Below are 16,774 nucleotides of genomic sequence, written 5' to 3'. Positions count from 1 at the left end.
CCTTCTCCTTTGTTATCTCTTGCCCCACCCCCACCTCACTTGTTTATAATCTGTGACTTTTCTAATATTTGTCAGTTCCGAAGAAGGGTCACTGACCCGAAACGTTAACTCTGCTTCTCTTTCCACGGATACTGCCAGACCTGCTGAGTGATTCCAGCATTTCTTGTTTTTGTTTCAGATTTCCAGCATCCACAGTATTTTGCTTTTATATTAAATATATTTCACGTACTGTTGTGCCGGTCCCTTCCAGTCATTTCTTACCTGGACAGCAAGAAAATTAAAATGAATGAACTGGTGTGTCCGAGATAGAGTTCCACCAGAACTTCAAACACTGTATTGAAGAGCAATCTACCTCTTTGACCAAGCTTTGGTTTATATTTCCTATTATTTCTTCCTGTGGCTCGGTGTCATACTTTGTATTATAATTCTCCAGTGAAACTCCTTGAGACGTTTTATTACATTCCATTAGTTATATAAATATAAGTTGTTGTTGTTGCTTAGGTGTCCCCTCACTTTAACTCCATCTGCCCGAAGTATATCTCACATAATTGATCTATCAGGACGGTTTGACAATACATTCATTCCCAAAGTTTAACGTTCCACTTCTGCTCCTTCAACAAGTTTTCTCATTACTCTTTCATTCGATGTGAATCCAGGAAGTGTAAAGAGGAAGTGTAAAGATGTAAAGAGATGGAAGGGGTGAATGGAAAAATATGGATTTCCGTTTGGGATCTCTGTTTGATATTCATTCCAGTTTAACTTGGATGAAGAATTCCATTCGCTACTGTTAATTTGAAAATGCCGCTGGCACTTCGGGAAACTGCAGTGAGATATTGCAAAATGTATTCAAGCACAGATATTAATACATGCATGTCACACAAATAAAGAAACAGAACGGGATTCAAACCCGTGCATTGCAGAGCACGGTAGATTTGCAGTCCATTGGTTTCATCACTCGGGCACCTCGGCTTGAGCACTGAAGCCGTCACATGTCCTTTTTGAATCCCAGCAATGTTGGACAAGGAAGCTAACAGTTGCACATGTCCCGATTGTGCAGCCACAAGCTCAATTTGTACAGATGCAGAGAAATGTTAGAGAATGGAAGGGGCCATTTCACCCGTTGTGTCTGTGCTACATCTCCGGAGGAACAATTCACCTCGATCCGCATCCCTGCCTTCTTTCCGTAGTCCTGCACATTCCTCCATTTGAGATATCCCTGATATATGTTAATGACCCAGAGCTTGGTTTACAGGGCAGAGCTTCAAACTTTGCGGATAATATGGAACATGGAAGCATTGTGAACTGTGAGGAACAGAGTGTGGAACTTCAAAAGGACATAGACAAGTTGGTGGAATGGGGTAGATGTTGCAAATGATGTTCAATGCAGAGAAATGTACATTTTCTACATTTTCATAGAAAGAACATGGAGAGAGAATGGCAAAGTAAAGGGTACAATTCTAAAGGAGTTCAGGAGCAGAGAGCTCTGGGTGCATGCGGTCATCCGTCATTGAAGTTGGCGGGACAGATTGAGAGTGTGGTTATAAAGCATAGTGAGTTTAACCCCGGGCCAGCATTTCACTGAATGTTTACCTCCAGGCTTAGCACCAATAACCCTTTTAGAATTGTACCCTTTACTTTGCCATTCTCCCTCCATGTTCTTTCTATGAAAATGTAGAAAATGAACATTTCTCTGCATTGAACATCATTTGCAACATCTCCCCCATTCCACCAACTTGTCGATGTCCTTTTGAAGTTCCACACTCTGTTCCTCACAGTTCACAATGCTTCCATGTTCCATATTATCCGCAAAGTTTGAATCAGCTCCGTGACTGGCAGCGATGGTCTGGGCGTGCTCCAAATGGAGGAGCAGGGCAGTGTCGTCATGGATGACCAGGTAGAGTTGCTTGCATCAGAATTTTGTCAATTAACCCGTGTAGAGAAATATGAGCTCACAGGACTGCTTTGATCAAATCCTTCAAGCTGGAAAGATGTGAGTTCTGCTCTGGGTCCAGTTGAATTTCCTATCTGATTTGACACTCTATTGACTTGAATAGAGTGCAAACTTGTGTTTATTACAACTGCTATTTTAACTCAGTGGAATGGAAGGAATGCTGCATTCCAGAGCTGAGTGGCCCAATTCGTACTAATGTAATGACAGACACTTCTGGGCTCGAAATCCATCAAGGGCATTTTAACCTCAGCCACCCATTGTAGGCAGCACCTGATATTCAGTTGCTTGAGATGGGAAATTGGGTTGGGCGTAAAACGTGCGGCCGTTCCAATCTCACCCTTTTCCCAATGCTGCAATCTGTGAAATTTATCCCAGTGTTTGCCTTTGTTTTAACATGAATGTGCTTCCTTCCTACCCTTATAGATCATCCCAGCAAATCATTAATGCCTGTTAACCGTGAGGAACATGTATTTTTGAGTGAAGAACTGGTCATGATTACCTGTGAAGCACCGTATCCATATTCAGGCAGCAGTTTCTATTGATACATAGGAGGCCAAGATGAACCAGTCAAAACCCAGACTGCCAGATCATGGCAATGCACAGTTACCTCTAATGTCACAAAGCTATTGGGTACTGGGTCAGCAGATTATTCCTTTGTGGACTGAAAGGCAGTATCAGAGTGGGAGATCACCTCAGAGAGAAGTTATACTGTGAAGGGAACAATCGAGGGTAAGTTTCAATAACCTTCATCTAAGACCATCCAAAACCGATCGAAGTCCATGCATGCCATGAATAATTTGGGGTAATCAGGCAGTCATGGAGTCATTAATGACAGCGAAGGTGGCAATTCGGCCCATCGAGTCTATGTGGGCTCTCAGTGGAGCGTAACAAATCTTTGGTAGTGGAAATTCAGTGCTGATGACTTGTCTGCCCATTTTAGGCCCTGCCAAATCTTCCTTTCCACTGGAAAGTCGATAACAAATGCACTACCTCCCATTTTCCACTCCAGTCCAAGGCAAATATCACCCCGTATATTCTGGTGGAAGCATTTTTTTTTTCAGCTACATTTTCTGTGCATTAATATCCAATACGGTGCATTGTGGTAAATATTCTGGAGGGTAAAACAGGAGGTAATGAACTCCACCCAATGTCACTCCCTGCCCCATTATCATGGGATAAGCTTCAGTGGAAATGTTATTCCCAATCTGGAAAAGGAGATGCCAAACTATTAGACCACACAAGGGGATTGTTGTCTCACAATATTGTGACTTCAACCATGGTCGCATTCAGAGCAAGTCAAAGGGCATTTTGGACGTACATCCACCCTGATGAAATGGAATTGGTTTAGGTAAAGGTCCACCAGCCATTTCACATCCCACTCCACTTAAACATCCGTGAATTCATTGAGAGTACATGCAAAAGAGCATAAAATGTGAAAGTTCGGAAATTCCTGGAGAAAGGCAGCACAGATTCCATAGATCCATTTCTAACTGTCCTGTCCAATTGTTTTCTATAACAGATCGGCCAACAGCGTCAGGGGTATCTATTGATTTATCGACTGGTGTGAATGTAGCAGGGGAGAAGGTCACCATTACCTGCACGTGACTGGAGATGATGGCGGGAAAATCTTCCACTTTTACAGAGAAAGCAAAGACAATGATGTCAGAGGTAGTTTCTTTACTCAGAGAGTAGTAGGGGCGTGGAACGCCCTGCCTGCAACAGTAGTAGACTCGCCAACTTTAAGGGCATTTAAGTGGTCATTGGATAGACATATGGATGAAAATGGAATAGTGTAGGTCAGATGGTTTCACAGGTCGGCGCAACATCGAGGGCCGAAGGGCCTGTACTGCGCTGTAATGTTCTAATTCTAATTCTAATTCTAATACTATACTCAATTCATCACAAAGGATAACATTGGAACATTCCCACTGACCAGTCCAAACCAAGAGGGGCGGTACAAATGCACATATGTAATCTCCATCCATGGAAGATGGTTAGAGTCCCAGTTCAGTGAATCTGTGGTGGTCACCATGGCAGGTGAGTGAAGGTGAACAGAGATTGTTAATTAATCTGTCCAAAACCCTTTGGCATTTACAGAAATTCCTATTTGTTTCAATGTAACAGCGTTTGGATATCGAAGAGTGTGTCTGTGCACTCAGATTCTGACTGTCTCTGTAACAATGGAGCACATGCTCATCTGTTATGTTGAAAGAGGTAAGTGTTGGCCGACAAATAATTATTTGGAATGTACAGCACAGAAACATGTCATTCGACCAAACTGCTGGGCGCTGGTGTTTATTTTCCAAACGAGCTCCATCCCACTTTAATTCATCTTATCCTGTCTGTATATCCTTCTATTGCTCATTCACTCATGAATATCTACCTGCTCCTTAAGTGCACGTCCAGACCGGCACTGCAATGTATGTTTAACCCCAGATCAGCATTGCAATCGATGTTTAACCCCAAGCCAGCATTGCAGTAGATGTTCAACCCCAGTCTAGCATTGCAATGAAAACAAGAAATGCTGGAAATGCTCAGCAGAACTGGTAGCTTCTGTGGAGAGAGAAGCAGAGTTAACGTTTCAGGTTAGTGACACTTCTTCAGAACTGGCAAATATTAGAAATGTGAAAGGTTTTAAGCAAGTAAAGCTGGGATGGGGCAAAAGATAACAAAGGAGAAGGTTTAGATAGGACAAGGTTGCAGAGAATAACAGACCAGAATGTCATGGAGCAAAGGCAAACAATATGTTGATTGTGTGTTGAAAGACAAAGCATTAGTACAGGTAGGATGTTAACGGACTGAACACTGAACAGCCACCAGTGCAAACGTGAAAAACAAAACAGTGGGAAGGCAAACTGAACAAACTAAGACGAAATAAATAAAATTAACAAATCTAAATATATAAAAAAGAAAAAATTAAAGAAAGTAACTAAAAGTAAAAGGGCGGCACAGTGACGCAATGGTAAGCACCACAGCCTCACAACTCCAGCGACCTGGTTTCGATTCTGGATACTGAGTGTGAGGAGTTTGCAAGTTCTCCCTGTGAGCGTGTGGGTTTTCGCTGGGTGCCCCCGTTTCCTCCCATAGCTTAAAAACTTGCAGGTTGATAGATAAATTGGCCATTATATACATAGTATAGGTAGGTGGTAGGGGAACTGAGGGAACGTGGGGATGTGAGAGGGTAATGGGATTCATGTAGGATTAGTATAAATGGGTGGTTGATGGTCGGCATAGACTCGGTAGGCCGAAGGGCTTGTATCAGTGCTGTATCTCTACATAAATAAATAAAAGTAAATTGGGTGGCCCGTTATGCTCAGAAATTATTGAACTCAGTGCTCAGTCCGGCAGGCTGTATTATGCCTAATCTAATTGTGCCTGATTTATTCATCAGTAAATGAGATGATGTTCCTCAAGCTTGCGTTGATGTTCACTGGAACACTGCAGCAATCCCAGGACAGAGATGAGAGCAGTGGGGAGTGTTGAAATGGCAAGCAACCGGAAGCTCGGGGTCATGCTTCGGACTGAGTGGAGGTGTTCCACAGAGCAGTCACCCAGTCTGCGTTTGGTATCCCCAATGTAGAGAAGACCACATTGTGAGCAGGGAATACAGTGTACTACATTGAAAGAATTACAAGTAAATCGCTGCTTCACCTGTTCAGTTTTCAGTGCCTAACCCCCGATCTGTACTAAAATTGTGTCTTTCAACACACCATTAATCATATTGTTTGCCGTTGTTTCATGACATTCTTGACTGTTATTATGTGACCTTGTTCTATCTACAACTTCTCCTTTGTTATATATTGCCCCACCCCGGCTTTACTTGCTTGAAATCTTTCACATTTCTAATATTTGCCAGTTCTGAAGAAGGGTCACTGACTTGAAACGTTAGCTCTGCTTCTTTCTCCACAGATGCTGCCTGCCCTGCCGAGTATTTCCAGCATCCCTTGTTTTTATTTCGGATTACCAGCATCCGCAGTATTTTGCATTAATTCAAGGATTGCAATCGATGCTTTACCCCAGGCCGCATTCCAATGGATGTTTAACCTCGGGCCAGCATTACAATGGATGTTAACCCCAGGCCAGCATTGCAATAGATGTTTAAACCCAGCCAGCAGAGCAGTGAATGCTTACCTTCAGAACAGCATTAGAATGGGTGTTAAAATCCAGAACAGCATTGCAATGGATGCTTATCTCCAGGCCAGCGTTGAAATGGATGTTAAAATCCAGAACAGCATTGCAATGGATTTTTACCTCCAGGCCAGCACTTAAAATAGATGTTGAAACCCAGGCCAGCATTGCAATGGATTTTTAACTCCAGACAACCATTACAATGGATGTTTTCCACCACACCAGCATTCCAATGAATATTTACCTCCAGGCCAGCATTGAAATGGATGTTTAAACCCAGACCAGCATTGCAATGGATTTTTACCTCCAGACAAGCATTACAATGGATGTTTACCACCACACCAGCATTCCAATGAATATTTACCTCCAGGCCAGCATTGAAATGGATGTTTAAACCCAGACCAGCATTGCAATGGATTTTTACCTCCAGACAAGCATTACAATGGATGTTTACCGCCGCCAGCATTCCAATGAATATTTACCTCCAGGCCAGCATTGAAATGGATGTTAAAATCCAGACCAGCATTGCATTGGATGTTTACCCCTAGGCCAGAATTGCAATGCATGTTGTTGCTCAGGCCAGCATTGCAATGGATGCTTACACGCACACCAGCATTGCAATTGAAGTATACCTCCAGACCAGCATTGCAAAAGATGTTTATCTCCAAAGCCGCATTGGAATAGATGTTTATGCCAAGGCCAGCATTGGAATGGATGTTTTCTTCCAGACCAGCAATCCAATGGTCGTTTGACTCCAGGCCAGCATCGCAATGGATGTTTACCTCCAGACCAGCAATCTAATGGTCGTTTGACTCTAGGCCAGCATTGCAATGGATGTTTACCTCCAGAACAGCAATCTAATGGTCGTTTGACTCTAGGCCAGCATTGCAATGGATGTTTACCTCCAGAACAGCAATCTAATGGTCGTTTGACTCTACGCCAGCATTGCAATGGATGTTTACCTCCAGACCAGCAATCCAATGGTCGTTTGTCTCTCGGCCAGCATTGCAAGGTACGGTTACCTCCAGACCAGCTTTGTAATGGATGTTTATGCCAAGGCCAGCATTGCAATGGATGTTTTCCTCAGGACCAGCAATCCAATGGTCGTTTGACTCTAGGCCAGCATTGCAATGGATGTTTACCTCCAGACCAGCATTGCAATGGATGTTTACCTCCAGACCAGCATTGCAATGGATGTTTCTCCCAAGGCCAGCATTGGAATGGATGTTTACCTCTGGACCAACAGTGCAATGGATGTTTTACCCCAGGCCAGCATTTCAATGAATGTTTACCTCCAGGCATAGCACCAACAAAGGTGAATCATCGCCGGGACTCGCAGCGATGATCTCGGCGGGCTCCATATAGAGGAGCAGCGCAGGGTAGTCAGAGAGGACCAGGTGGGGCTGCTTGCATCAGAATGTTGTCAATTCACCCGTGTAGAGAAACATAAGCTTTGATCAAATCCTTCAAGCAGGATATAGTTGCGTTCTGGTCTGGGTCCAGTTGAATTTTCTGTCTGATTTTACCCTCCATTGACTTGCATAGAGTGCAAACTTGTGTTTGTTACAACTGCTATTTTAACTCAGTGCTGAGGGAATGCTGCATTCCAGAGCTGAGAAACCCACTCGGTACTAATGTAATGAGAGACGCTTCTGGACTCGAAATCCATCCCGGTCAGTATATCCTCAGCCGCCCATTGTAGGCAGTACCTGATATTCAGTTCCTTGAGAGGCAAAATTGGGTCGGGCATAAAACATGTGGCAGATCCTATCTCACCCTTTTCCCCAATGCTGCGTTCGGTGAAATATATCCCAGTATGTGCCTTTGTTTTAACTTGAATATGCTATCTTTCTATCATTATAGATTACCCCAGCAAACCATCAATGCCTGTTAACCGTCAGGATTATGTATTTCTGAGGGAAGAACTGGTCATGATTACCTGTGAAGCAGCATATTCGTATTCAGGCAGCTGTTTCTATTTGTAGAGAAGAGACCAGGATGAACTAATCAAAACCAAGACTGCCAGTTCAAGGCAATATACAGTCACCTTTACTGTCACAAAGCTATTGGGCACTGGGTCAGCAGATTATTGCTGTGTGTACAGAAAGACAGTGTCGGAGAGGGAGATCATCTCAGAGAGAAGTGATACTGTGAAGGTAACAGTCGTGGGTAAGCTTCAATACCTCTCACTCTAAGAACATCCAATACTGATCGAAGTCTACACATGCCATGAATAATGTGGGAGTGAGTCATATAGTCATGGAGTCATTAATAGTAGAGAAGGTGGCCATTCGGTCCATCGCATCCATGTGGGCTTTCCATGGAGCGAAACCAATCTTCGGCAGTGGAAATTCGGTGCAGATGAATCGTCCACCCGTTTTATTCACTGTCAAATCTTCCTTTCCACCTGGTGCAAATTAGACAACAAATACACTACCTTCCATTTTCCACTCCGGTCCAAGGCAAATATCACCCCGCATATTCTGGTGGAAGCATGTTTTTTCAGCTACATTTTCGGTGCATTAGTATCCAATCCAGCATATGGATTTTATATTCTGGGGGATAAAACAGGAGGTATTGAATTCCACACCATCACACACCCCGCCCCATTATCCTGGTATAAGCTTCAGTGGACATGTTATTCCCAATTTGGAAAAGGAGATACCAAACTATTAGGCCGCCCAAGGGGATTGTTGTCTCACAATGTTGTGGCTTCAATCATGCTCAAATACAAAGCCAGTCAGAGGGCATTTTGGAAGTAAACCCGCCCTGATGGAATGGGACTGGTTTAGGTAAAGGTCCAACACCCATTTCATACCCCACTCCATTTAAACATGCGTGCATTTATTGAGAGCATATGCAAAAAGAGCATAACATGTGAAGGTCCAGAAACTCCTGGAGAAAGGCATCATGGATTCCGCAGATCCATTTCTCACTGTCCTGAACAATTATTCTCTAACTGATCCGCCATCAGCGCCAGGGATATCCCTTGATCAATCGACTAGCATATATGTAGTAGGAGAGAATGTCACCATTACCTGTACCATAAGTGGAGATGATCGCGGGAAAACCTTCCACTTTTACAGAGAGAGCCAAAGACAGTACTATCCTCAATTCATCACAAAGTTCAAAATTGAAACATTCCGAGAGACCAGTACAAAGCAAAGAGGGCGGTACAAATGCAAATATACAATCTCCATTCATGGAAGATGGTTAGAATCCCAGTTCAGTGAATCTGTGATGGTCACTTTAGCAGGTGAGTGAAGGGGAACAGAGATTGGTAATATGTCTGTTCAACACCCTTTGGGACTTACAGAAATTCACATTTGTTGTAATGTAACAATTTTTGGATATCGCAGAGTGTGTCTGTGCACACAGCTTCTGACTGTGTCTGTAACAATGCTCATCTGTTATGTTGAAAGAGGTAAGTGTTGGCCGACAAATAATTACTTGGAATGTACAGCACAGAAACATGTCATTTGACCAAACTGCTGGGCGCTGGTGTTTCTGCTCCAAACGAGCCTCATCCCACTCTAATGCATTTCATCCTGTCTGTATATCCTTCTATTAGTAACTATCTTCGATTGATGGCCCCTAGTTTGGGGTCGGCTCGCAAGTGGAAACATCTCTACATCTAGCCTATCAATTGTCGGCGAGCACCATCCAACCCGTGAATTGTATGTAACATGGGATGTGAGGAAAGTACTGTGGGTGGCTAATAGTGGTAAATAAGTCCACAGCAGGGATGTAGGATGTGCTGAAGGAGCAATGCGGTGTAACTGAACTGATAAAGGGAATGTGAATGTGGTAAAACCTGCAAGGTGGTCATTATGGCATGTCTAAACTATAACTAAATCTGTAACATTTGATGGATGTGATAGTGTTGGAAGAAGATTATAGAGCTCAAATAATTGATAACAACTGTAATCCGGGTCCATATGGGAACCATGTTAAACATTCCCATGTACTTTGACTGCAGCAAAACAATGATTGATACAAGACGGGCCGCCTATTTGTGATCTTGCTGTCTTGTTGGATTTTGCTGTCCTGCTCATGACTTTTGAGTGTTTGATGTTGAAATTATGTGGGGAAAGGACTCTTCCCAACATTGGACTCTGAACCACGATGAGAGGAAAGGGTCCCAACCAAACACAATCTGCTTCTGTGTTGTACTGAGTGTGGAGTCTATTCCAGCTCCTTCATTCTGTCATCATTGCTTTATATCCATAGGCTGCCATTTTGGATATTGCAATGTTCTCATCAGTATCTCACACACTGTTGCACAGAACTCAGTGTTGTGGCTTTAGTTGTGGTTACCGCCTCATTTACTCCAAGCCTCTGTATCCACTCCCATTCAAAGCTTCCTGGTTTCAACCTCTGTGATCTGGAGAAAGAGACTCAGTCGTGGTTATTTAAAGCTCCCGTGGTCAAATTCAGAGCAAGTTAGAGGGCAGTTTGGAAGTAAACCAGCCCTGATGTAATGGGACTGGTTTAGGTACAGGTCCACCACCCATTTCACACCCCACTCCATTTAACCATGCGTTGAATTTATTGAGAGTGCATGCAGAAATAACAGAACATGTGAAGGTCCGGAAACCCCAGGAGAAAGGCAGCACAGATTCCACAGATCCATTTCTAACTGTCCTGTATAATTATTCTACAGCAGATCGGCCAACAGCGACAGGGGCATCTATTGATAAATCGACTGGTGAAGGGGAGAAAGTCACCATTACCTGCACCATGACGGAAGATGATCATGGGAAAACCTTGCAATTTTACAGAGAGCCAAAGACAGTACTATCCTCAATCCGTCACAAACGGCATCATTGGAACATTCCCAGAGACCAGTACGAACCAATGAGGGCAGTAAAAATGCACATATACAACCTTGCTCCGTGGAAGGCAGTTACAATCCCCCAGTTCAGTGAATCTGTGGTGGTCACTATAGCAGGTGAGTAAAGGGGAACAAATATTGTTAATATGTCTGTTCAACACTCTTTGGTATTTACAGAAATTCATATATGTTTCAATGTAACAGTGTTTCGATATCGCAGAGTGTGTCTGCGTACTCAGCTTCTGACTGTCTCTGTAACAATGGAGCACATGTTCATCTCTTATGTTGAAAGCGAAAAGTGTTGGTCCACAAATAATTACACAGAATTTACAGCAAAGAAACAGATCATTCGACCCAACTGCTGGGCGCTGGTGTTAATTCTCGAATCGATCCTCATCCCACTGTACTTCATCTCATCCTATCTGTATATTCTTCTCCTGCTGACTCACTCATGAATATCGAACTGCTCCTTAAATGCATCTAAACTGTTCTCCTCAATCTCTCCCTGTGGGAAGATGTTCGGCATTCTTACCAATCTCTGGGTAAAAAAAGGTTATTCTGAATTCCCCCATTGGATTTATTATTGACTCTCATCTATTTATGGCCCCTAGTTTGGGTCTAGCTCGCAGGTGAAAACATTTTCTCGACATCTACCCGATCAATTATACGCAGGGGACCATCGAACTTGTGAACTCTATGTAACCTGGTGTGTGGAGAAAGTAGTGTGTGTGGCTAATAGTGCTAAGAACATAAGAACATAAGAAATAGGAGCAGGAGTAGGCCATTCAGCCCCTCAAACCTAGCCCACCATTCAGGGCGGCACAGTGGCGCAGTGGTTAGCACCGCAGTCTCAGAGCTCCAGGGGCCCGGGTTCGATTCTGGTTACTGCCTGTGTGGAGTTTGCAAGCTCTCCCTTTTTCTGCGTGGGTTTCCTTCGGGTGCTCCGGTTTCCTCCCACATGCCAAAGACTTGCAGGTTGGTAGGTTAATTGGCCATTATAAATTGCCCCAGTATAGGTAGGTGGTAGGGAAATATATAGGGACTGGTGGGGATGTGGTAGGAATAGTGGATTAGTGTAGGATAGGTATAAATGGGTGGTTGATGGTCGGCACAGACTCGGTGGCCGAAGGGCCTGTTTCAGTGCTGTATCTCTAAACTAAACTAAACAGTAAAACATGGCTGATCTGTCCCAGGCCGCAACTCCTCTTGCAGGCCTGCTCTGCATAACACGCGACTCCCCGAGATTTCAATAATCTATCGACCTCCTTCTTAAATACATTTAGTGACTTAGCCTGCACAACTCTCGGAGTCAGAGAATTCCAGAGATTCGCCACCCTCTGAGAGAAGACATGCAGGTGATAGGTAAATTGGCCATTGTAAGTTGCTCCTAGTGCAGGTAGGTGGTAGGGAATATGGGATTACTGTAGGGTTAGTATAAACGGGTGGTTGTTGGTCAGCACAGACTCTGTGGGCCGAAGGGCCTGTTTCAATGCTGTATCTTAAAATAAAATAAATAAAAACAGCTAGGCAATGTGGTGGAAACTTGAGTGATGAGGCTACCAAAAATAAGTAGATGTCAATACCGGTGACAGATTGACCGACTGTGGCTAACGGAGCGCACCTGCAGCATTAGTAACAGCTGACTGACCAATATTGTGCATCGGGTAGTCAGGTTTCGCCAATCACGCAGGTAACATGCACGAAACAGGGTTTGAAAAAGTTTGGTGCAAAGCGCTGGCGAGCTAGTTCAGGACTAAGTAGTCTGATCAACTACTCAGAGAATCAAAAGGGGAGGGATGATCATCTGCTCCGTTGCGACTCTCGGACGAACCTAAGTAACCCAGCTTATGTGGACGCGTGAGTATAATCTATGTTGAAGATAACATTTTGAAACGCTGAATAATCGTGCTATCTGTGAATAATAATCTGTTAGCCTTTAGTAAACCTCCGTTGTGTACTGTGTGTACAGGAGCTGACACTGTATTAAATTAATTCCCGGGATCTGGACATCACTGACAAGAGCAGAATTTATTGTCCAATTTCCCTGAGAAGGTGGTGATGAGCTGCTCCCCTCATCGACCCTCCCAGTTACCCTTACAAAAAATTCACTCAAGCTAGTCTGACACGATCTTCACTGAACAAATCCATGCTGACTGTGCTTGATTAATCTGCACCTTTCTAAATGACCATTACTGCTGTTTATCAGAATTTTTCTCAATCATTTGCCCTCCACTGAGGTTTACTGAGTGGCCTGTAATTACTCAGTCTATCTCTTTCTTCCTTTTTAGCAATGGTAGAACGTTAGCAGTACTACAATCTTTTCCTTCTTTATTTCTCCGTGGTCTCTCCTTCCCTATCTTTCTCCCTCCCTCTCTGTTTCTCTCTCTCCCTCTCTCCTTCTTCGCCTCTGTCCATGACTCTGTCTCTCTCACACCATCTCTCCTTCTCTCTCTGGCTCTCCATCTCTCTCTGTCTATGTCTGTCTCTCTGACTCTCTGCCTCTCTTTCTCTCTCCTTCTTTTACTCAGTTTCTCCTGATCGCTCTTTCTCTATTTGTCCATGACAGTGTCTGTCTCTCTCTAACATCATCTCTGCCTCTCTATGCAAGATATAATAATTTGATGTAATCCTTCACTGCTGTGTGCACAGACATATAAGAGATAGGTATGGAGAGAGAAACATCAGGAGAGATCCAGAGGCATTATCCTCCATTTTAAAAGCCAGCAATATATTTCACTGTGGGAGCCATCACACCCTCATGATATTGGTTGTGGGCATTTTGAAATCTATGTCCCTGCGAATGGACCACTGTGCTAAGGGAAATACGTCCTTCCTATCCACTCTAATGAGGCCCCTCATAATTTTATACACCTCAAATCAATCTCTCCTAGGCCTCGTCTGTTCCAAAGAAAACAGCCCCAGCCGATCCAATCATTCCTTTGGATGTCGTTGTAATTTTGGAACTCTTTCCTGCAAACAGGAATTCATGCTGGCTTAATTGCTAATTTTTAAAACTGGGATTGATAGATTATTGTTAACCAAAGGTATTAGGAGATAAGGGGCAAAGGTGGGATATATGGTATTTGTTTGATCACAGATCAGCCCTGATCTCATTGAATGCTGGAACAGGTTGGAGGGGTTAAATTGCCTCCTCCTCTTCCTATGTCCGATGTGAAATATCCGTCTTTCACTCTCAGTCACCCTGTCTGTCTGTGTCTCTCTATTTCTCTCTTTCTGTCTCTCTATGTCTCTGTTTCAGACAGTGTAGAGCCAGATTCACTCTGTATCCACCCCATGATGTTCCTGTCCTGGGAGTGTTTGATGGGACAGTGTACAGGGAGCTTTACTCTGCATATTCATGACTTCACTTGGGTTTACAAAGCAGAACTTCAAAGTTTGTAGATGACACAAATCGTTGGAAATGCAGCAAAGAGAGAAAAGAATAGCAGCAGACTTCAGGAAGCTGTTGGCAGTCTGGTGAATTGGACAGACACATGGCAGGTTAACTTCAATGCTGAGAAATGTGAAGTGATGGATTTTGGAAGGAAGACTGTGGGAGAGGCAATCCAAATTAAATGGTACAATGTTTAAATGGGTGCAGGAACAGAGAGACCTTACACATACAGGAGCTGACAGTGTGTGTGTGTCTCTCTCTACCCCCTTTTTGCTGTCTCTCTCTTTCAATCCTGATACTGACTTTTTTCGGAATCCTTCTAGGTTGAATAGTGCCCTGAAATGTTTCAGTCTCACTGTTACAAGGAACAAGTCACATTATTGTGGTATTTTCTATATCTTAATGATTCAATTTGGAGCTTGGATTCTGTCAGGTAAATGTGGTTTCTCGTTCGGACTTTCCTGCATTGTGAAACTGTCAGTTGTCTGTGCAAAGACAGGATATCGGGGTGTTTGAATGGAGTTGAAGATTTTAGTTGCTTCAATAGGTTGTGAATTAGATTGTGGATTGCATCCCTGAAGGTCTTTAAGCCCTGAGAGAATGAAGTTGTTTACCAATGTGTGAATAACATCAAAGTCTTTAGACACATGAAAGAACAAGATTGGGGAGAATATACAAAAGCTGAGACAGTCAGACAACAGCAGTCGGAAGGTGAATGTCCTTTACAGTTTGTAAAATAAAAGCCTGAGCTAATGACTGAAAAAGCAGGAGTTCAAATCCCACATTGGGCTCTTGTGAATTTGAGTTTCTCTGAAAATAAAAAATACCTCTGGAATAATAAATCATCCAAGATGAAATTATTCACTCTCACTGCTCTGACACTGATTTACCTTCAAGTAGCTTTTTCCACTCCACGTTTTCTAAATCGCCTTCCATCGGCCCAGCTTCATTCTCTAAAACTAAGTGTCAGACTGACCCATCTCTTGTTGGCCTTGCTACGTACTGGCCTAAAATATTCCCCTGAATGCATGTTTAGAATTCTGTATCCTTCATACCTTTTACACTACTGTCAGTTATCAATGCACTATTTAGGACTATACTAGACCCCGTCTCTGTTTATATTACACATGGCCCTATCTCTGCGATAAAAATAGATTAAAAAGTGGCGAGAAAACCCTTCGATTTATGCACAAGATTCTAAGAAATCTGAGCAGGAGTAGGCCATCCAGCCCCTCGAGCATGTTCTGCCGTTCAATACGCTCATAATTGATCTGAAAGTGACCTTAACTGATCTGATAGTGATCTTTCTTAGCTCAGTCTTAAATGACAGGCTCTTTATTTTTAAACTGTGCGCCCTAGTTCTAGACTCACCCACAAGGGGAACATCTTCCCAGCTTCTGCCCTGTAAAGTACCCTCAGAATCTTGTATGTTTTAATAAGATCACCTCTCAGTCTTCTAAACTCCAATGAGTACAGGCCCAACCTGTTCAACCATTCCTCATAAGACAACCCCTTCATCCCAGGAATCAGCCCAATGAACCTTCTCTGAACTGATTCCAATGCATCCAGACATGACCATTTATCCACTTTCAAAGATGCCAAACACCTTAATATTTCCCTCTCACTCTGTTTAGACCATCCAGTATTTCAGACTCCTCCTCTTTAACGACAATGTCTGCATCGTTCCCCTTCTTTTATGAAGACAGACGCAAGGTGTTCATTAAGAACCATGCCCACATCTCCCACCTCCGTACACACACATTCCCTTTTTGGTCCCTAATACTCGATCCTTAGTTTTCCTCTTGCTCTTCATGTATCAATAAACATCTTTGTATTTTCCTTGATTTTACTTGGTAACATTATTTTCCGGCCCTCTCTTTGCTTTCCTAATTTGCTTTTTAATTTCACCCCTGCATTTTCTTCACGCCTCTGGGCTTATTGAGCTCTTGGTATATGACATAAGCTTCCCTCTTGTCCCTTATCCTACCCGGTTTGATCCTTGTTATCTAAGGGGCTCTCGATTTGGGAGTCTCATCCTGTTTCTCTTTGTGGGAAAATATTTGTTCTCAACCCTCACTAACTCTGACTGCTCTGACATGCATTTACCTTCAGGTAGCTGGTTCCAATCCACTTTGCTAAACTCTGCCCTCCCAGGGACTACCATCTCCTCTGATGCCCCGATGGAAACTCACATCCTTCCTAATGTGTGGTGACCAGAACTGGATTCAATATTCTAGTTGTGGCCTAACCAGAGCTTTGTCAAGGTTCAGCATAGCTTTCATGCATTTGTACTCACAACTATTTATGAAGCCTAAGATTCCACATGCATTGCTGACTGCTCTCTCAATATGTCCTGCCACCTTCAACGATGTATGTACATGTACCCCCATGTCCCTCTGTCCCTGCACACGCTCTGGAACAGTACCATTCAGTCCATATCGCCTCTCCCTATCCTTCTGCCAAAATA

Source organism: Heterodontus francisci, unplaced genomic scaffold (genome assembly GCF_036365525.1).
Source record: "Heterodontus francisci isolate sHetFra1 unplaced genomic scaffold, sHetFra1.hap1 HAP1_SCAFFOLD_56, whole genome shotgun sequence".
NCBI lineage: Eukaryota > Metazoa > Chordata > Chondrichthyes > Heterodontiformes > Heterodontidae > Heterodontus > Heterodontus francisci.
The sequence above is the reverse complement of the archived record's forward strand: the minus strand, read 5'-3'. Positions refer to the sequence as shown.